This window comes from Oncorhynchus nerka, linkage group LG19 (assembly GCF_034236695.1).
Source record: "Oncorhynchus nerka isolate Pitt River linkage group LG19, Oner_Uvic_2.0, whole genome shotgun sequence".
Classification (NCBI taxonomy): domain Eukaryota; kingdom Metazoa; phylum Chordata; class Actinopteri; order Salmoniformes; family Salmonidae; genus Oncorhynchus; species Oncorhynchus nerka.
In genome coordinates, this window is record NC_088414.1 from 36,881,234 (window position 1) to 36,905,556 (window position 24,323).

Consider the following 24,323-nt stretch of genomic DNA (forward strand, 5'->3'; position numbering starts at 1 on the left):
CTGGTCCCAATCATACTGACCAAACCCTGTGTTTACAGTCCACTGGTCCAATCATACTGACCAAACCCTGTGTTTACAGTCCACTGGTACCAATCATACTGACCAAACCCTGTGTTTACAGTCCACTGGTCCCAATCCAAACCCTGTGTTTACAGTCCACTGGTCCCAATCCAAACCCTGTGTTTACAGTCCACTGGTCCCAATCATACTGACCAAACCCTGTGTTTACAGTCCACTGGTCCCAATCATACTGACCAAACCCTGTGTTTACAGTCCACTGGTCCCAATCATACTGACCAAACCCTGTGTTTACAGTCCACTGGTCCCAATCATACTGACCAAACCCTGTGTTTACAGTCCACTGGTCCCAATCATACTGACCAAACCCTGTGTTTACAGTCCACTGGTCCCAATCATACTGACCAAACCCTGTGTTTACAGTCCACTGGTCCCAATCATACTGACCAAACCCTGTGTTTACAGTCCACTGGTCCCAATCATACTGACCAAACCCTGTGTTTACAGTCCACTGGTCCCAATCATACTGACCAAACCCTGTGTTTACAGTCCACTGGTCCCAATCATACTGACCAAACCCTGTGTTTACAGTCCACTGGTCCCAATCATACTGACCAAACCCTGTGTTTACAGTCCACTGGTCCCAATCATACTGACCAAACCCTGTGTTTACAGTCCACTGGTCCCAATCATACTGACCAAACCCTGTGTTTACAGTCCACTGGTCCCAATCATACTGACCAAACCCTGTGTTTACAGTCCACTGGTCCCAATCATACTGACCAAACCCTGTGTTTACAGTCCACTGGTCCCAATCATACTGACCAAACCCTGTGTTTACAGTCCACTGGTCCCAATCATACTGACCAAACCCTGTGTTTACAGTCCACTGGTCCCAATCATACTGACCAAACCCTGTGTTTACAGTCCACTGGTCCCAATCATACTGACCAAACCCTGTGTTTACAGTCCACTGGTCCCAATCATACTGACCAAACCCTGTGTTTACAGTCCACTGATCCCAATCATACTGACCAAACCCTGTGTTTACAGTCCACTGGTCCCAATCATACTGACCAAACCCTGTGTTTACAGTCCACTGGTCCCAATCATACTGACCAAACCCTGTGTTTACAGTCCACTGGTCCCAATCATACTGACCCAATCATACCCAAACCCTGTGTTTACAGTCCACTGGTCCCAATCATACTGACCAAACCCTGTGTTTACAGTCCACTGGTCCCAATCATACTGACCAAACCCTGTGTTTACAGTCCACTGGTCCCAATCATACTGACCAAACCCTGTGTTTACAGTCCACTGGTCCCAATCATACTGACCAAACCCTGTGTTTACAGTCCACTGGTCCCAATCATACTGACCAAACCCTGTGTTTACAGTCCACTGGTCCCAATCATACTGACCAAACCCTGTGTTTACAGTCCACTGGTCCCAATCATACTGACCAAACCCTGTGTTTACAGTCCACTGGTCCCAATCATACTGACCAAACCCTGTGTTTACAGTCCACTGGTCCCAATCATACACCCCAAACCCTGTGTTTACAGTCCACTGGTCCCAATCATACTGACCAAACCCTGTGTTTACAGTCCACTGGTCCCAATCATACTGACCAAACCCTGTGTTTACAGTCCTCTGGTCCCAATCATACTGACCAAACCCTGTGTTTACAGTCCACTGGTCCCAATCATACTGACCAAACCCTGTGTTTACAGTCCACTGGTCCCAATCATACTGACCAAACCCTGTGTTTACAGTCCACTGGTCCCAATCATACTGACCAAACCCTGTGTTTACAGTCCACTGGTCCCAATCATACTGACCAAACCCTGTGTTTACAGTCCACTGGTCCCAATCATACTGACCAAACCCTGTGTTTACAGTCCACTGGTCCCAATCATACTGACCAAACCCTGTGTTTACAGTCCACTGGTCCCAATCATACTCCAAACCCTGTGTTTACAGTCCACTGGTCCCAATCATACTGACCCTGTGTTTACAGTCCACTGGTCCCAATCATACTGACCAAACCCTGTGTTTACAGTCCACTGGTCCCAATCATACTGACCAAACCCTGTGTTTACAGTCCACTGGTCCCAATCATACTGACCAAACCCTGTGTTTACAGTCCACTGGTCCCAATCATACAAAACCCTGTGTTTACAGTCCACTGGTCCCAATCATACTGACCAAACCCTGTGTTTACAGTCCACTGGTCCCAATCATACTGACCAAACCCTGTGTTTACAGTCCACTGGTCCCAATCATACTGACCAAACCCTGTGTTTACAGTCCACTGGTCCCAATCATATGACCAAACCCTGTGTTTACAGTCCACTGGTCCCAATCATACTGACCAAACCCTGTGTTTACAGTCCACTGGTCCCAATCATACTGACCAAACCCTGTGTTTACAGTCCACTGGTCCCAATCATACTGACCAAACCCTGTGTTTACAGTCCACTGGTCCCAATCATACTGACCAAACCCTGTGTTTACAGTCCACTGGTCCCAATCATACTGACCAAACCCTGTGTTTACAGTCCACTGGTCCCAATCATACTGACCAAACCCTGTGTTTACAGTCCACTGGTCCCAATCATACTGACCAAACCCTGTGTTTACAGTCCACTGGTCCCAATCATACTGACCAAACCCTGTGTTTCCCAATCATACCACTGTCCACTGGTCCCAATCATATTGACCAAACCCTGTGTTTACAGTCCACTGGTCCCAATCATACTGACCAAACCCTGTGTTTACAGTCCACTGGTCCCAATCATACTGACCAAACCCTGTGTTTACAGTCCACTGGTCCCAATCATACTGACCAAACCCTGTGTTTACAGTCCACTGGTCCCAATCATACTGACCAAACCCTGTGTTTACAGTCCACTGGTCCCAATCATACTGACCAAACCCTGTGTTTACAGTCCACTGGTCCCAATCATACTGACCAAACCCTGTGTTTACAGTCCACTGGTCCCAATCATACTGACCAAACCCTGTGTTTACAGTCCACTGGTCCCAATCATACTGACCAAACCCTGTGTTTACAGTCCACTGGTCCCAATCATACTGACCAAACCCTGTGTTTACAGTCCACTGGTCCCAATCATACTGACCAAACCCTGTGTTTACAGTCCACTGGTCCCAATCATACTGACCAAACCCTGTGTTTACAGTCCACTGGTCCCAATCATACTGACCAAACCCTGTGTTTACAGTCCACTGGTCCCAATCATACTGACCAAACCCTGTGTTTACAGTCCACTGGTCCCAATCATACTGACCAAACCCTGTGTTTACAGTCCACTGGTCCCAATCCAAACCCTGTGTTTACAGTCCACTGGTCCCAATCATACCGACCAAACCCTGTGTTTACAGTCCACTGGTCCCAATCATATTGACCAAACCCTGTGTTTACAGTCCACTGGTCCCAATCATACTGACCAAACCCTGTGTTTACAGTCCACTGGTCCCAATCATACTGACCAAACCCTGTGTTTACAGTCCACTGGTCCCAATCATACTGACCAAACCCTGTGTTTACAGTCCACTGGTCCCAATCATACTGACCAAACCCTGTGTTTACAGTCCACTGGTCCCAATCATACTGACCAAACCCTGTGTTTACAGTCCACTGGTCCCAATCATACTGACCAAACCCTGTGTTTACAGTCCACTGGTCCCAATCATACTGACCAAACCCTGTGTTTACAGTCCACTGGTCCCAATCATACTGACCAAACCCTGTGTTTACAGTCCACTGGTCCCAATCATACTGACCAAACCCTGTGTTTACAGTCCACTGGTCCCAATCATACTGACCAAACCCTGTGTTTACAGTCCACTGGTCCCAATCATACTGACCAAACCCTGTGTTTACAGTCCACTGGTCCCAATCATACTGACCAAACCCTGTGTTTACAGTCCACTGGTCCCAATCATACTGACCAAACCCTGTGTTTACAGTCCACTGGTCCCAATCATACTGACCAAACCCTGTGTTTACAGTCCACTGGTCCCAATCATACTGACCAAACCCTGTGTTTACAGTCCACTGGTCCCAATCATACTGACCAAACCCTGTGTTTACAGTCCACTGGTCCCAATCATACTGACCAAACCCTGTGTTTACAGTCCACTGGTCCCAATCATACTGACCAAACCCTGTGTTTACAGTCCACTGGTCCCAATCATACTGACCAAACCCTGTGTTTACAGTCCACTGGTCCCAATCATACTGACCAAACCCTGTGTTTACAGTCCACTGGTCCCAATCATACTGACCAAACCCTGTGTTTACAGTCCACTGGTCCCAATCATACTGACCAAACCCTGTGTTTACAGTCCACTGGTCCCAATCATACTGACAAAACCCTTTGTTTACAGTCCACTGGTCCCAATCCAAACCCTGTGTTTACAGTCCACTGGTCCCAAGCATACTGACCAAACCCTGTGTTTACAGTCACTGGTCCCAATCATACTGACCAAACCCTGTGTTTACAGTCCACTGGTCCCAATCATACTGACCAAACCCTGTGTTTACAGTCACTGGTCCCAATCATATTGACCAAACCCTGTGTTTACAGTCCACTGGTCCCAATCATACTGACAAAACCCTGTGTTTACAGTCCACTGGTCCCAATCATACTGACCAAACCCTGTGTTTACAGTCCACTGGTCCCAATCATACTGACCAAACCCTGTGTTTACAGTCCACTGGTCCCAATCATACTGACCAAACCCTGTGTTTACAGTCACTGGTCCCAATCCAAACCCTGTGTTTACAGTCCACTGGTCCCAATCATACTGACCAAACCCTGTGTTTACAGTCCACTGGTCCCAATCATACTGACCAAACCCTGTGTTTACAGTCCACTGGTCCAATCATACTGACCAAACCCTGTGTTTACAGTCTACTGGTCCCAATCATATTGACCAAACCCTGTGTTTACAGTCTACTGGTCCCAATCATATTGACCAAACCCTGTGTTTACAGTCCACTGGTACCAATCATACTGACCAAACCCTGTGTTTACAGTCCACTGGTCCCAATCCAAACCCTGTGTTTACAGTCCACTGAATCCAAACCCTGTGTTTACAGTCCACTGGTCCCAATCATACTGACCAAACCCTGTGTTTACAGTCCACTGGTCCCAATCATACTGACCAAACCCTGTGTTTACAGTCCACTGGTCCCAATCCAAACCCTGTGTTTACAGTCCACTGGTCCCAATCATACTGACCAAACCCTGTGTTTACAGTCCACTGGTCCCAATCATACTGACCAAACCCTGTGTTTACAGTCCACTGGTCCCAATCATACTGACCAAACCCTGTGTTTACAGTCCACTGGTCCCAATCATACTGACCAAACCCTGTGTTTACAGTCCACTGGTCCCAATCATACTGACCAAACCCTGTGTTTACAGTCCACTGATCCCAATCATACTGACCAAACCCTGTGTTTACAGTCCACTGGTCCCAATCATACTGACCAAACCCTGTGTTTACAGTCCACTGGTCCCAATCATACTGACCAAACCCTGTGTTTACAGTCCACTGGTCCCAATCATACTGACCAAACCCTGTGTTTACAGTCCACTGGTCCCAATCATACTGACCAAACCCTGTGTTTACAGTCCACTGGTCCCAATCATACTGACCAAACCCTGTGTTTACAGTCCACTGGTCCCAATCATACTGACCAAACCCTGTGTTTACAGTCCACTGGTCCCAATCATACTGACCAAACCCTGTGTTTACAGTCCACTGGTCCCAATCATACTGACCAAACCCTGTGTTTACAGTCCACTGGTCCCAATCATACTGACCAAACCCTGTGTTTACAGTCCACTGGTCCCAATCATACTGACCAAACCCTGTGTTTACAGTCCACTGGTCCCAATCATACTGACCAAACCCTGTGTTTACAGTCCACTGATCCCAATCATACTGACCAAACCCTGTGTTTACAGTCCACTGATCCCAATCATACTGACCAAACCCTGTGTTTACAGTCCACTGGTCCCAATCATACTGACCAAACCCTGTGTTTACAGTCCACTGGTCCCAATCATACTGACCAAACCCTGTGTTTACAGTCCACTGGTCCCAATCATACTGACCAAACCCTGTGTTTACAGTCCACTGGTCCCAATCATACTGACCAAACCCTGTGTTTACAGTCCACTGGTCCCAATCATACTGACCAAACCCTGTGTTTACAGTCCACTGGTCCCAATCATATTGACCAAACCCTGTGTTTACAGTCCACTGGTCCCAATCATACTGACCAAACCCTGTGTTTACAGTCCACTGATCCCAATCATACTGACCAAACCCTGTGTTTACAGTCCACTGGTCCCAATCATACTGACCAAACCCTGTGTTTACAGTCCACTGATCCCAATCATACTGACCAAACCCTGTGTTTACAGTCACTGGTCCCAATCCAAACCCTGTGTTTACAGTCCACTGGTCCCAATCATACTGACCAAACCCTGTGTTTACAGTCCACTGGTCCCAATCATACTGACCAAACCCTGTGTTTACAGTCCACTGGTCCAATCATACTGACCAAACCCTGTGTTTACAGTCCACTGGTCCCAATCATACTGACCAAACCCTGTGTTTACAGTCCACTGGTCCCAATCATACTGACCAAACCCTGTGTTTACAGTCCACTGGTCCCAATCCAAACCCTGTGTTTACAGTCCACTGGTCCCAATCATACTGACCAAACCCTGTGTTTACAGTCCACTGGTCCCAATCATACTGACCAAACCCTGTGTTTACAGTCCACTGGTCCCAATCATACTGACCAAACCCTGTGTTTACAGTCCACTGGTCCCAATCATACTGACCAAACCCTGTGTTTACAGTCCACTGGTCCCAATCATACTGACCAAACCCTGTGTTTACAGTCCACTGGTCCCAATCATACTGACCAAACCCTGTGTTTACAGTCCACTGGTCCCAATCATACTGACCAAACCCTGTGTTTACAGTCCACTGGTCCCAATCATACTGACCAAACCCTGTGTTTACAGTCCACTGGTCCCAATCATACTGACCAAACCCTGTGTTTACAGTCCACTGGTCCCAATCATACTGACCAAACCCTGTGTTTACAGTCCACTGGTCCCAATCATACTGACCAAACCCTGTGTTTACAGTCCACTGGTCCCAATCATACTGACCAAACCCTGTGTTTACAGTCCACTGGTCCCAATCATACTGACCAAACCCTGTGTTTACAGTCCACTGGTCCCAATCATACTGACCAAACCCTGTGTTTACAGTCCACTGGTCCCAATCATACTGACCAAACCCTGTGTTTACAGTCCACTGGTCCCAATCATACTGACCAAACCCTGTGTTTACAGTCCACTGGTCCCAATCATACTGACCAAACCCTGTGTTTACAGTCCACTGGTCCCAATCATACTGACCAAACCCTGTGTTTACAGTCCACTGGTCCCAATCATACTGACCAAACCCTGTGTTTACAGTCCACTGGTCCCAATCATACTGACCAAACCCTGTGTTTACAGTCCACTGGTCCCAATCATACTGACCAAACCCTGTGTTTACAGTCCACTGGTCCCAATCATACTGACCAAACCCTGTGTTTACAGTCCACTGGTCCCAATCATACTGACCAAACCCTGTGTTTACAGTCCACTGGTCCCAATCATACTGACCAAACCCTGTGTTTACAGTCCACTGGTCCCAATCATACTGACCAAACCCTGTGTTTACAGTCCACTGGTCCCAATCATACTGACCAAACCCTGTGTTTACAGTCCACTGGTCCCAATCATACTGACCAAACCCTGTGTTTACAGTCCACTGGTCCCAATCATACTGACCAAACCCTGTGTTTACAGTCCACTGGTCCCAATCATACTGACCAAACCCTGTGTTTACAGTCCACTGGTCCCAATCATACTGACCAAACCCTGTGTTTACAGTCCACTGGTCCCAATCATACTGACCAAACCCTGTGTTTACAGTCCACTGATCCCAATCATACTGACCAAACCCTGTGTTTACAGTCCACTGGTCCCAATCATACTGACCAAACCCTGTGTTTACAGTCCACTGGTCCCAATCATACTGACCAAACCCTGTGTTTACAGTCCACTGGTCCCAATCATACTGACCAAACCCTGTGTTTACAGTCCACTGGTCCCAATCATACTGACCAAACCCTGTGTTTACAGTCCACTGGTCCCAATCATACTGACCAAACCCTGTGTTTACAGTCCACTGGTCCCAATCATACTCCAAACCCTGTGTTTACAGTCCACTGGTCCCAATCATACTGAGTGTTTACAGTCCACTGGTCCCAATCATACTGACCAAACCCTGTGTTTACAGTCCACTGGTCCCAATCATACTGACCAAACCCTGTGTTTACAGTCCACTGGTCCCAATCATACTGACCAAACCCTGTGTTTACAGTCCACTGGTCCCAATCATACTGACCAAACCCTGTGTTTACAGTCCACTGGTCCCAATCATACTGACCAAACCCTGTGTTTACAGTCCACTGGTCCCAATCATACTGACCAAACCCTGTGTTTACAGTCCACTGGTCCCAATCATACTGACCAAACCCTGTGTTTACAGTCCACTGGTCCCAATCATACTGACCAAACCCTGTGTTTACAGTCCACTGGTCCCAATCATACTGACCAAACCCTGTGTTTACAGTCCACTGGTCCCAATCATACTGACCAAACCCTGTGTTTACAGTCCACTGGTCCCAATCATACTGACCAAACCCTGTGTTTACAGTCCACTGGTCCCAATCATACTGACCAAACCCTGTGTTTACAGTCCACTGGTCCCAATCATACTGACCAAACCCTGTGTTTACAGTCCACTGGTCCCAATCATACTGACCAAACCCTGTGTTTACAGTCCACTGGTCCCAATCATACTGACCAAACCCTGTGTTTACAGTCCACTGGTCCCAATCATACTGACCAAACCCTGTGTTTACAGTCCACTGGTCCCAATCATACTGACCAAACCCTGTGTTTACAGTCCACTGGTCCCAATCATACTGACCAAACCCTGTGTTTACAGTCCACTGATCCCAATCATACTGACCAAACCCTGTGTTTACAGTCCACTGGTCCCAATCATACTGACCAAACCCTGTGTTTACAGTCCACTGGTCCCAATCATACTGACCAAACCCTGTGTTTACAGTCCACTGGTCCCAATCATACTGACCAAACCCTGTGTTTACAGTCCACTGGTCCCAATCATACTGACCAAACCCTGTGTTTACAGTCCACTGGTCCCAATCATACTGACCAAACCCTGTGTTTACAGTCCACTGGTCCCAATCATACTGACCAAACCCTGTGTTTACAGTCCACTGGTCCCAATCATACTGACCAAACCCTGTGTTTACAGTCCACTGGTCCCAATCATACTGACCAAACCCTGTGTTTACAGTCCACTGGTCCCAATCATACTGACCAAACCCTGTGTTTACAGTCCACTGGTCCCAATCATACTGACCAAACCCTGTGTTTACAGTCACTGGTCCCAATCCCCTGTGTTTACAGTCCACTGGTCCCAATCATACTGACCAAACCCTGTGTTTACAGTCCACTGGTCCCAATCATACTGACCAAACCCTGTGTTTACAGTCCACTGGTCCCCTGTGTTTAATCATAATCATGACCAAACCCTGTGTTTACAGTCCACTGGTCCCAATCATACTGACCAAACCCTGTGTTTACAGTCCACTGGTCCCAATCATACTGACCAAACCCTGTGTTTACAGTCCACTGGTCCCAATCATACTGACCAAACCCTGTGTTTACAGTCCACTGGTCCCAATCATACTGACCAAACCCTGTGTTTACAGTCCACTGGTCCCAATCATACTGACCAAACCCTGTGTTTACAGTCCACTGGTCCCAATCAAACCCTACAGTCCACTGACCAAACCCTGTGTTTACAGTCCACTGGTCCCAATCATACTGACCAAACCCTGTGTTTACAGTCCACTGGTCCCAATCATACTGACCAAACCCTGTGTTTACAGTCCACTGGTCCCAATCATACTGACCAAACCCTGTGTTTACAGTCCACTGGTCCCAATCATACTGACCAAACCCTGTGTTTACAGTCCACTGGTCCCAATCATACTGACCAAACCCTGTGTTTACAGTCCACTGGTCCCAATCATACTGACCAAACCCTGTGTTTACAGTCCACTGGTCCCAATCATACTGACCAAACCCTGTGTTTACAGTCCACTGGTCCCAATCATACTGACCAAACCCTGTGTTTACAGTCCACTGGTCCCAATCATACTGACCAAACCCTGTGTTTACAGTCCACTGGTCCCAATCATACTGACCAAACCCTGTGTTTACAGTCCACTGGTCCCAATCATACTGACCAAACCCTGTGTTTACAGTCCACTGGTCCCAATCATACTGACCAAACCCTGTGTTTACAGTCCACTGGTCCCAATCATACTGACCAAACCCTGTGTTTACAGTCCACTGGTCCCAATCATACTGACCAAACCCTGTGTTTACAGTCCACTGGTCCCAATCATATTGACCAAACCCTGTGTTTACAGTCCACTGGTCCCAATCATACTGACCAAACCCTGTGTTTACAGTCCACTGGTCCCAATCATACTGACCAAACCCTGTGTTTACAGTCCACTGGTCCCAATCATACTGACCAAACCCTGTGTTTACAGTCCACTGGTCCCAATCATACTGACCAAACCCTGTGTTTACAGTCCACTGGTCCCAATCATACTGACCAAACCCTGTGTTTACAGTCCACTGGTCCCAATCATACTGACCAAACCCTGTGTTTACAGTCCACTGGTCCCAATCATACTGACCAAACCCTGTGTTTACAGTCCACTGGTCCCAATCATACTGACCAAACCCTGTGTTTACAGTCCACTGGTCCCAATCATACTGACCAAACCCTGTGTTTACAGTCCACTGGTCCCAATCATACTGACCAAACCCTGTGTTTACAGTCCACTGGTCCCAATCATACTGACCAAACCCTGTGTTTACAGTCCACTGGTCCCAATCATACTGACCAAACCCTGTGTTTACAGTCCACTGATCCCAATCATACTGACCAAACCCTGTGTTTACAGTCCACTGGTCCCAATCATACTGACCAAACCCTGTGTTTACAGTCCACTGGTCCCAATCATACTGACCAAACCCTGTGTTTACAGTCCACTGGTCCCAATCAAACCCTAAATCCAAACCCTGTGTTTACAGTCCACTGGTCCAATCATACTGACCAAACCCTGTGTTTACAGTCCACTGGTACCAATCATACTGACCAAACCCTGTGTTTACAGTCCACTGGTCCCAATCCAAACCCTGTGTTTACAGTCCACTGGTCCCAATCATACCGACCAAACCCTGTGTTTACAGTCCACTGGTCCCAATCATATTGACCAAACCCTGTGTTTACAGTCCACTGGTCCCAATCATACTGACCAAACCCTGTGTTTACAGTCCACTGGTCCCAATCATACTGACCAAACCCTGTGTTTACAGTCCACTGGTCCCAATCATACTGACCAAACCCTGTGTTTACAGTCCACTGGTCCCAATCATACTGACCAAACCCTGTGTTTACAGTCCACTGGTCCCAATCATACTGACCAAACCCTGTGTTTACAGTCCACTGGTCCCAATCATACTGACCAAACCCTGTGTTTACAGTCCACTGGTCCCAATCATACTGACCAAACCCTGTGTTTACAGTCCACTGGTCCCAATCATACTGACCAAACCCTGTGTTTACAGTCCACTGGTCCCAATCATACTGACCAAACCCTGTGTTTACAGTCCACTGGTCCCAATCATACTGACCAAACCCTGTGTTTACAGTCCACTGGTCCCAATCATACTGACCAAACCCTGTGTTTACAGTCCACTGGTCCCAATCATACTGACCAAACCCTGTGTTTACAGTCCACTGGTCCCAATCATACTGACCAAACCCTGTGTTTACAGTCCACTGGTCCCAATCATACTGACCAAACCCTGTGTTTACAGTCCACTGGTCCCAATCATACTGACCAAACCCTGTGTTTACAGTCCACTGGTCCCAATCATACTGACCAAACCCTGTGTTTACAGTCCACACTGTGTTTATCCACAATCATACTGACCAAACCCTGTGTTTACAGTCCACTGGTCCCAATCATACTGACCAAACCCTGTGTTTACAGTCCACTGGTCCCAATCATACTGACCAAACCCTGTGTTTACAGTCCACTGGTCCCAATCATACTGACCAAACCCTGTGTTTACAGTCCACTGGTCCCAATCATACTGACCAAACCCTGTGTTTACAGTCCACTGGTCCCAATCATACTGACCAAACCCTGTGTTTACAGTCCACTGGTCCCAATCATACTGACCAAACCCTGTGTTTACAGTCCACTGGTCCCAATCATATTGACCAAACCCTGTGTTTACAGTCCACTGGTCCCAATCATACTGACCAAACCCTGTGTTTACAGTCCACTGGTCCCAATCATACTGACCAAACCCTGTGTTTACAGTCCACTGGTCCCAATCATACTGACCAAACCCTGTGTTTACAGTCCACTGGTCCCAATCATACTGACCAAACCCTGTGTTTACAGTCCACTGGTCCCAATCATACTGACCAAACCCTGTGTTTACAGTCCACTGGTCCCAATCATACTGACCAAACCCTGTGTTTACAGTCCACTGATCCCAATCATACTGACCAAACCCTGTGTTTACAGTCCACTGGTCCCAATCATACTGACCAAACCCTGTGTTTACAGTCCACTGGTCCCAATCATACTGACCAAACCCTGTGTTTACAGTCCACTGGTCCCAATCATACTGACCAAACCCTGTGTTTACAGTCCACTGGTCCCAATCATACTGACCAAACCCTGTGTTTACAGTCCACTGGTCCCAATCATACTGACCAAACCCTGTGTTTACAGTCCACTGGTCCCAATCATACTGACCAAACCCTGTGTTTACAGTCCACTGGTCCCAATCATACTGACCAAACCCTGTGTTTACAGTCCACTGGTCCCAATCATACTGACCAAACCCTGTGTTTACAGTCCACTGGTCCCAATCATACTGACCAAACCCTGTGTTTACAGTCCACTGGTCCCAATCATACTGACCAAACCCTGTGTTTACAGTCCACTGGTCCCAATCATACTGACCAAACCCTGTGTTTACAGTCCACTGGTCCCAATCATACTGACCAAACCCTGTGTTTACAGTCCACTGTGTTTATCCCAATCATACTGACCAAACCCTGTGTTTACAGTCCACTGGTCCCAATCATACTGACCAAACCCTGTGTTTACAGTCCACTGGTCCCAATCATACTGACCAAACCCTGTGTTTACAGTCCACTGGTCCCAATCATACTGACCAAACCCTGTGTTTACAGTCCACTGGTCCCAATCATACTGACCAAACCCTGTGTTTACAGTCCACTGGTCCCAATCATACTGACCAAACCCTGTGTTTACAGTCCACTGGTCCCAATCCAAACCCTGTGTTTACAGTCCACTGGTCCCAATCATACTGACCAAACCCTGTGTTTACAGTCCACTGGTCCCAATCATACTGACCAAACCCTGTGTTTACAGTCCACTGGTCCCAATCATACTGACCAAACCCTGTGTTTACAGTCCACTGGTCCCAATCATACTGACCAAACCCTGTGTTTACAGTCCACTGGTCCCAATCATACTGACCAAACCCTGTGTTTACAGTCCACTGGTCCCAATCATACTGACCAAACCCTGTGTTTACAGTCCACTGGTCCCAATCATACCACTGACCAAAACCCTGTGTTTACAGTCCACTGGTCCCAATCATACTGACCAAACCCTGTGTTTACAGTCCACTGGTCCCAATCATACTGACCAAACCCTGTGTTTACAGTCCACTGGTCCCAATCATACTGACCAAACCCTGTGTTTACAGTCCACTGGTCCCAATCATACTGACCAAACCCTGTGTTTACAGTCCACTGGTCCCAATCATACTGACCAAACCCTGTGTTTACAGTCCACTGGTCCCAATCATACTGACCAAACCCTGTGTTTACAGTCCACTGGTCCCAATCATACTGACCAAACCCTGTGTTTACAGTCCACTGGTCCCAATCATACTGACCAAACCCGTTGTTTTACAGTCCACTGGTCCCAATCATACTTACCAAACCCTGTGTTTACAGTCCACTGATCCCAATCATACTGACCAAACCCTATGTTTACAGTCCACTGATCCCAATCATACTGACCAAACCCTGTGTTTACAGTCCACTGATCCCAATCATATTGACCAAACCCTGTGTTTACAGTCCACTGGTCCCAATCATACTGACCAAACCCTGTGTTTACAGTCCACTGGTCCCAATCATACTGACCAAACCCTGTGTTTACAGTCCACTGGTCCCAATCATACTGACCAAACCCTGTGTTTACAGTCCACTGGTCCCAATCATACTGACCAAACCCTGTGTTTACAGTCCACTGGTCCCAATCATACTGACCAAACCCTGTGTTTACAGTCCACTGGTCCCAATCATACTGACCAAACCCTGTGTTTACAGTCCACTGGTCCCAATCATACTGACCAAACCCTGTGTTTACAGTCCACTGGTCCCAATCATACTGACCAAACCCTGTGTTTACAGTCCACTGGTCCCAATCATACTGACCAAACCCTGTGTTTACAGTCCACTGGTCCCAATCATACTGACCAAACCCTGTGTTTACAGTCCACTGGTCCCAATCATACTGACCAAACCCTGTGTTTACAGTCCACTGGTCCCAATCATACTGACCAAACCCTGTGTTTACAGTTCACTGGTCCCAATCATACTGACAAAACCCTGTGTTTACAGTCCACTGGTCCCAATCATACTGACCAAACCCTGTGTTTACAGTCCACTGGTCCCAATCATACTTACCAAACCCTGTGTTTACAGTCCACTGATCCCAATCATACTGACCAAACCCTGTGTTTACAGTCCACTGGTCCCAATCATACTGACCAAACCCTGTGTTTACAGTCCACTGGTCCCAATCATACTGACCAAACCCTGTGTTTACAGTCCACTGGTCCCAATCATACTGACCAAACCCTGTGTTTACAGTCCACTGGTCCCAATCATACTGACCAAACCCTGTGTTTACAGTCCACTGGTCCCAATCATACTGACCAAACCCTGTGTTTACAGTCCACTGGTCCCAATCATACTGACCAAACCCTGTGTTTACAGACCACTGGTCCCAATCATACTGACCAAACCCTGTGTTTACAGTCCACTGGTCCCAATCATACTGACCAAACCCTGTGTTTACAGTTCACTGGTCCCAATCATACTGACAAAACCCTGTGTTTACAGTCCACTGCCCAATCATACTGACCAAACCCTGTGTTTACAGTCCACTGGTCCCAATCATACTGACCAAACCCTGTGTTTACAGTCCACTGGTCCCAATCATACTGACCAAACCCTGTGTTTACAGTCCACTGGTCCCAATCATACTGACCAAACCCTGTGTTTACAGTCCACTGGTCCCAATCATACTGACCAAACCCTGTGTTTACAGTCCACTGGTCCCAATCATACTGACCAAACCCTGTGTTTACAGTCCACTGATCCCAATCATACTGACCAAACCCTGTGTTTACAGTCCACTGGTCCCAATCATACTGACCAAACCCTGTGTTTACAGTCCACTGGTCCCAATCATACTGACCAAACCCTGTGTTTACAGTCCACTGGTCCCAATCATACTGACCAAACCCTGTGTTTACAGTCCACTGATCCCAATCATACTGACCAAACCCTGTGTTTACAGTCCACTGATCCCAATCATACTGACCAAACCCTGTGTTTACAGTCCACTGGTCCCAATCATACTGACCAAACCCTGTGTTTACAGTCCACTGGTCCCAATCATACTGACCAAACCCTGTGTTTACAGTCCACTGGTCCCAATCATACTGACCAAACCCTGTGTTTACAGTCCACTGGTCCCAATCATACTGACCAAACCCTACTGGTCTATGTTACCTTATGTCTTTATCTCTATCACTCATTTTGTTATCAAACAATCAATACAGACACTTTGTCTGGTTTGCTGTTTAATGCAATCAAACTTTTTGAATACACATTTCTTCAAGACATCGATACATAGTCAAGTCTATAAACTGGAGGTAGGATCTGTTAGATTGGCCTGTCCCTCCCTACTGCTTGTGTGTTCTCTGCTGTGCAATGCCATGTTTGGGCGCCCACTGGTGGTCTTATTCAGAGATGCATCACTGATGACTCCTTAAAAGTGCTACACATGAGATTTTTTCCTAAAATTTTTGCATCTTAATTTTAAAAAATGTCCAAAATATATCTGCCGGTAATAGTGAAATGATAGTGTGTCGCAATATTACTGACCCGCCAGTGTTGTGATTGGCTGGTGTATTCCCCTATTGATTCCTTTTCCGCCACAGCAGCATCTGTGGTCAAACTAGGAAAGCTGTTCTGACTTTGTGGCTGGGATATCTAGTGGAAATCACTCATTTCTTGGTTTAGAAAATTCTACACGGTTCGCTCAATTTCAGATTATGTGAAAAAAACAATCACTGAATAGTGAACAAAACCACTGTTTGATGCTGGTGGACCAAAACCAAAAGTAGCTTTTGATTTGGTCCACCAGTTTCAAATAGCTGTAAAAAATATATATTGTTTGTTATGGAAAAGATATTTCACAGCAATTTAGATGGTACATTGATTCCCTGCACTATGCAGTGCTTGTTTTCTCACATAAACTGAAATTGAGCAAACAGTGTAGAATTTTACCAACCAGAAAATGACAGAGCAATTTCCACTTGATAACATAGCTACAAAGTCAGAATAGCTTTCCCAGTTTGAAAACAGATGCTGCACCGGCAGGAGAAATCAATAGGTGAATATCACAGCCAATCACAACACTAGCGGGTCATTAATACGGTGAAACACCATCATTCCACTATTAGTACCGGATATATTATGGACTTTTTTTCTGAAATTACAATGCAAAAATAAATCCTGTGTTGCACCTTTAATATGTTCCATTATATTCGTCCTGTCTGAAAAATATGCAAAAACTCAAGAGATGATTATCACTTGACATCAAAGGAGGACAAAAATGAATTCTGCTCAATAAAATGCTGTTGCTATAGACAGGATCTATTGCTTAAGTCTTTGGTTATTTTATGTCATACAAGTGTGTGTGTTTGCGTGCTTGCATGCGTGTATCAGTGTGTGTGTGCGCGCACGTTCCTCTGCAAAATGATTTAGTAAAAGTATGTTTTATTATTCAGGACGTTAATATTGCACTATACATATTGGTTTCGTGGAAAAGCTACAGAGTATTTTCAGGTGGTGTACTGTTAAAAGCTGTGACTCACCCTGCCCTGTCACAACAAAGTGAAATAGTGTTCAGATGGGTCCCAAATTATAATCCTTCATATTTATAGCAGTGTGAAATACCTGCATCAGTAATATGAGTCTGTTCTCAGACACCCTCATAGACAAACTCAGAGCATGACCTCAATACTTGGAAGCACTAAATCAAATCCTATTTAAGATCAGCTTTCACACGATGTCTAAATGGCTGTGGGATCTTGTCAGAGACTGGGAATAGTACATATTCTCTGCGTTTCAACACCTTGTTTGGGCCTCACATTCAAATCTGAACCTTGAAGCCAGTTACAATGCCCCCCCAATTCTTCCCTTCTATGCAGGGACATATCTAGACCTGGGGCACCAGGTGGGTGTAATGAATGATCAGGTAGAACTGAAAACCAGCAGTACTCCGGATCTCGTAGGGTCAGATTCTATGAGACTGTTATGTTACTTCCCAGATTTACTTCCCAGACTGGCTGGGTCTGGGCCTGTCTATTATATCAACGGCCAGGCCAGCTGTCAGCCATCCATTAAGTCTCCAAGTTTTGATTCTGTATATTATAGGGCTCATTTCAGTCATAGACACATTTAGTGAGCTCAGTAGCTTATGTTTCTTGTCTGTCTCTATCGTCTCCAGTCCACCTCATTCTGGTCTGGTCTGGTCTGGTTTGGTCTGGTCTGGTCTGGTCTGGTGGTCAATATGTCTGGTTGAACAATGTCCAAGCCATCAAAGCAGAGCTGCCCATCTCAGCAGGTTCCATCTCAAAACCATCCTCAAACATGTATAACTCATTATGAGACAAATCCAATATGGATTAATCATGGCAACAGACAGTTCTCTCTATATTCTATTCAGATGGATGGTGTTTTCTCCTGATACTGCTCTTGTAGTGCTCTGATAATGGCATCTTTCTCTAATCTGACTGGCCATCAGAAGCTCTGTAAGATATGCTTGCTCTTCCTGGCCTCAGCGCTCAGCTCTCCAGGGGTGCTAACCCTAACCTTCGCTCTTCCTGGCCTCAGCGTTCAGCTCTCCAGGGGTGCTAACCCTAACCTTCGCTCTTCCTGGCCTCAGCGTTCAGCTCTCCAGGGGTGCTAACCCTAACCTTCGCTCTTCCGGGCCTCAGCGTTCAGCTCTCCGAAGTTATCAAAGAACTGCTCCATCTCCCTCTGCAGAGTGGTGTTGCGGCGGTCGGCATCGGCCCTGGCACGCTCCACGTTGCGGATCTTGATCTCGGCCACACTGTGCCAGCGGCGCTGCTGCTCCAGGCTGGTCCGCAGTCCCACCACCTCCCCCTGGAGGGCCTCGTTACGCATCTCCAACCTGGGAGAGACAGGACAGAGAAGTACAGGGAGTCACACACAGAGGTTTCACTCTGCTGGTACTACAGGACTGTGGTGTAACATGTAACATGTAGGACTAATATGTTATTGTAACCTGGCACATGTTGAAGATTCTATATAGACTGTACACTGAGTGTACTAAACATTAGGATCACCTTCCTATTCTTGAGTAGAATTCATCAGAGCATGGACTCTATAAGGTGTCAAAAGCTTTTCACAGGGATGCTGGCCCATGGTGTCTCCAATGCTTCCCACAGTTGTGTCAAGTTGGCTGAATGTCCTTTGGATGGTGATGGACCATTCTTGATAAACACAGGAAACTGTTGCTTGAAAACCCAGCAGCGTTGCCGTTCTTGACACACACAAACCCGGAGCACACTACCATACCCTGTTCAAAGGCATCTTAATCTTTTATCTTGCCCATTCACCCTCTGAATTGCACACATACACAATCAATGTCTTTATTATCTTGAGGCTTAGAAATCCTTCTTTAACCTGTCTCCTCCCCTTCATCTACACTGATTTGAAGTGGATTTAACAAGTGACATCAATAAGGGATCATAGCTTTCACCTGGTCAGTCTATGTCATGGAAAGAGCAGGTGTTCATAATGTTTGGTACACTCCGTGTAGCATGTATATAGACTGTTGACGAGGACTGCTGTTGCATTGGTATGGTTTATTCACATTTCTATTACCTCTGGATCTTGGCCTCGAACTCAGCCCTCTGCCTGGCCATCTGTTGTCTGAGGCCAGTCAAGAGCCAGTGCATGGCCTGGGAGGCCGGGGGGACGCGGAGGTCCGGAGGAGCAGAGGGCAGGAAGACCTCCGAGCTGCCCGTGCTCAGGGGGGCATCAGTGAGGGCAGAGGAGGAGGCTGGGGAGTTAGGAGGGAGGTCCTCGTCTCCTGGGTCAGTCCTGAAGGAGGGGAACCTAGTGGACCCCTGTCCTGGGCTGGTTCTGACCACACCACACCCATTGTCTTCCAGGGACAGAATCTCACAGGAAGACCAGGAGCTTCTGGTGTCTACCATGCTGGTCGTGCCCACCTCCACCTCCACTGGGCCAGCAGGGCTGCCCCCACCACCATCCGCAGCCACCTCCTCCATGCGTTGTAGTGTGTCCAGGTTGTCATAGACAGACAGAGTACTGTCCTGAGCCTCACTGCTACCACTGGTGCCAGTAGTCCCCTGTTCTGCAGCCCAGCTGGGATCCTCTGGGCCCCTCCAGCCAATGAGCAGCATGCTGCTGGGTTCTGCGGCTGCCTGTAGCGTCACTGTGGATGCAGATTCTGTGAGTTGGGAGGCAGGGTGGGGGCTGTCTGCGGTCTCAGTGGGCTGGGACTCTGACTGGGACAGAGTGTGTCTGTGGTACAGAGGCCCAGAAGCAAGACTCACTAGAGAGAACACCTCAGCTGGCTGCTGCTGGTGGTCTGTGATGGACAGCCGTGTGGCTAAGCTGGTTTCATGTGGGTTTTGGGCCGAACCTCTCCTCTTAGGGATCAGAGGCAGGGAGAGCTGGCGGGAGCAAGGGGAAGGATGGTGTGCTAGCTGTTGTTGGGGGAGGTGCTCAGCTGTTATGCCCAGACTGTAATCATGCGACTGGGTCTGGGCAGTTGGCTGGATGTGCGCCCCCTCGAATGGGTCTCCTTTCCATCTCTGACATGGGTAAGAGTCAGGGTGAAGAGCCAGGGGCCTCTATGTCTCCCCCCTCCCTGGAGAAAAGGCACAGGTGCTCCCTGATCAGCTCGGACATAAGCTGCTGCACCACGGCTGCCCCTGGGTGGGGGGCAGACAGACAGACAGACAGACAGACAGACAGACACACACACACACACACACACACGCACACACACACACACACACACACTGAGTAACAGCTGGACACATACAGTACAAACAGCATCACATGGCACATAGCATGTTACACAACAATGTGTTGATATAAACACTGTCTCAAGGACACATGGGCAGACAGACAGACAGACACTATCTTTATCTGCCTATATCTGTTTCAGTCTGTCTTCACTGGCTCTGTATCTGTTGGCTAGTTCTGTCTAGCTCTGACCCATGTCTCTTTCTCTGAATAACACTCTCACCAGTGGAGGCTGGTGTGAGGAGCTACAGGAGGACAGGCTCATTGTACTGGCTGGAATGGAATAAATGGAATGCTATCAAAAATATGGAAATCACGTTTGACTCCATTCCTTGATTTCAATTCCAGCCATTACAATGAGCCCATCCTCCTATAGCTCCTCCCACCAGCCTCCACTGACTCTCACACACCTCCAATGATGCTCTCTGGATCTTCAGCTTTGGGTCGTAGGATGTTTGGGCCAAAAACAGTAGCCAGGTTCTGGGTGCTCATCTTGTTGCTGCTAGAATAGGACTGGACTTCGTTCAAAAACCTGTATTGGCAGTGATTTATCTGTATGAGACTTGGGCAGAGTCGATTTTGTCACATCTGCTACATAACATACAGAAATGTGTCATGGTTGAACAGATGAGGCTGTATGGCGTATGTTGTGACTGGGCCACAGGCCAATTCTATTGGGTCGTTCCACCTCAAAAAGTCCAAGAAAGAGGATTTTGACATCCACTATCTCAAATTGTTCTGAAATTGTTTCTATTGTTAGAAAAATATTTGATTAGCATTTTTGCACCATTATTTTTCTGGGATACAAATCATTTGATCTCTGAGAAATTAAGCTAATTGATTTCACCCAAATTTGTCATTTTAATTTATAGGATTCATATAATATTTAAAAAATATAGTAACTGACATCTGATTTAGATCAACCTTTTTTTAACAAGGAGTTAGACATGAGGATGGTCAAAAGTCATGCTTCATGTGCAAATCATCCTGAAATAGCTCAAAATGTATTGTGTAACTCAATGTTACTTGGATATGAAACGTGAAAATGCTAGTATTGGTACCATTGACTTGCATTGGATTTCTGCCACAAATTGTAAAAAGTTAGCATTTGAAACAGTGGCCAGGTAAATAAAACCAAAGCATAGATTGCTGTCGTACCTGGTCCATAAACTGCTTACAGGGTAAGGAAACCATTTGGCAATATGGGTGAGCTGTTTTTCCCTTTAACATTGAGGGGGGGAATTCTTAAAAAAACAAACATAATAATAATAATAATAGCAGGAACAGCACCATCTAGTGGACATAACCGGGTAATATTGGGATGTAGGATGGGACATAAACCTAACATCTTCAATAACTCTGAACAGGGGGGGAAAACATCACTAAATTCACTGAGAATTTCTTACATTCTTAGGATGAAGAAACTCCAAGCCGCAGCTCCATACTACTAGTCAGACATAGAGAACTGATACCGTATACATTATGTACGGATAGGATTCTGGGTGGATAGGATTCTGGGTGGATAGGATTCTGGGTGGATAGGATTCTGGGTGGCTTTTGACAATCTATTTGGATTCCATGTCTTACTCGTTGTTAGAAAAAAAGTTTGGTCCCAATCGGATGTTGGGTACTATATTTATTGAATATTATATGACTTCTATAACTTAAAATGCAATCAATTAGCTTAATTTCTCAGATTATTATATTTCATCAAAATGATATTGCAGGAATTCTAATCTTACCTGTTTCTAACTACAGAAATGATTTCAGAACCATCTGAGATGGTGGTGCCTGTCATGGCTTGATGAAATGACATAAAACGAACCTATAGTGCAGGAATCATCAACTAGATTCAACTGCAGGCCGATTCTTCCTGAGCTAGATGGCCAGGAGGACGGAACATAATTACAAATAATTTGTAGACTGCAAATTGACCGCGAGAAACAAAAACAGATATAATATTTGACTCAAATAGAATCATTTCAAACCTTGCTTACGTTTGTATACAATCACATACAGTGCCTTCGGAAAGTATTCAGGCTCCTTGACCTTTTCCACATTTTTTTGCATTACAGCCTTATTTTCTAATGGAATAAATTGTGTTTGTTTCTCAACAATCTACACACAAGACCCCATAATGATAAAGCAAAAACTGTTGTTGTTTTTAAAAATGTTTTCTAATTTATTAAAAATAAAAAATAAATTATTACATTTACATAAGTAATCAGACCCTTTACTCAGTACTTGTTGAAGCACCTTAGGCAAAAATTACAGCCTCCAGTCTTCTTGGATAAAATGCTACAAGCTTGGCACACCTGTATTTGGGGAGTTTCTCCCATTCTTCTCTGAAGATCCTCTCCAGCTCTGTCAGGTTGTATGGGGAGTGTTGCTGCACAGCTATTTTCAGGTCTCTCCAAAGATGTTCAATCGGATTAAAGTCCGTGCTCTGGCTGGGCCTCTCAAGGACATTCAGAGACTTGTCCCGAAGCCACTCCTGCGTTGTCTTGGCTTTGTGCTTAGGGTCGTTGTCTTGTTGAAAGGTGAACCTTCGCCCCAGTTTGAGGTCCTGAGATCTCTGGAGCAGGTTTTCATCAAGGATCTCTCTGTACTTGGCTCCGTTCATCTTTGTCTCAATCCTGACTAGTCTCCCAGTCCCTGCCGCTGAAAACCCACACCACGCTTCACCGTAGGTATGGTGCTAAGTTTTCTCCAGACGTGTCACTTGGTATTCAGGCCAAAGAGTTGAATCTTGGTTTCATCAGACCAGAGAATCTTGTTTCTCATGGTCTGAGAGTCCTTAAGGTGCCTTTTGGCAAGCTCCAAGCAGGCTATCATGTGCCTTTTACTGAGGAGTGGCTTCTGTCTGGCCACTCTATCATAAAGGCCTAATTGGTAGAGTGCTGCAGAGATGGTTGTCCTTCTGGAAGGTTCTCCCATCTCCACGGAGGAACTCTGGAGCTCTGTCAGAGTGACCATTGGGTTCTTGGTCAACTCCCTGACCAAGACCCTTCTCCCCCGATTGCTCACTTTGGCCAGGCAGCCAGCTCTAGGAAGAATCTTGGTGGTTCCAAACTTCATCCATTTAAGAATGATGGAGGCCACTGTGTTCTTGAGACCTTCAATGCTGCGGAAATATTTTGGTACCCTTCCCCAGATCTGTGCCTCGACACAATCCTGTCTCGGAGCTCTACGAACAATTCCTTCAACCTCATGGCTTGGTTTTTGCAATGACATCCAATCTCAACTGTGGGACCTTATATAGACAGGACTTTTCAAATCATGTCCAATCAATTGAATTTTCTACAGGTGGACTCCAATCAAGTTGTAGAAACATCTCAAGGGTGATCAATGGAAATAGGATGCACCTTATCTCAATTTCAAGTGTCATAGCAAAGGGTCTAAATACTTATATAGATAAGGTATGTGTTTTTATTTTTCATAAATTTGCACAAAAAAATACTGTTTTCGCTTTGTCATTGTGGGGTATTGTGTGCATTTATTTAATACATTTTAGAATAAGGTTGTAACTTAATAAAATGTGGGAAAAATCAAAGAGGTCTGAA

At 46.3% G+C, this 24,323-nt stretch overlaps 1 pseudogene; it reads right to left on the reverse strand.

The window, feature by feature from the left end:
* The window catches only part of LOC115127809 (rho GTPase-activating protein 24-like), a 44,691-nt pseudogene that overhangs the window by 18,094 nt on the left and 2,274 nt on the right, over positions 1–24,323 (reverse strand).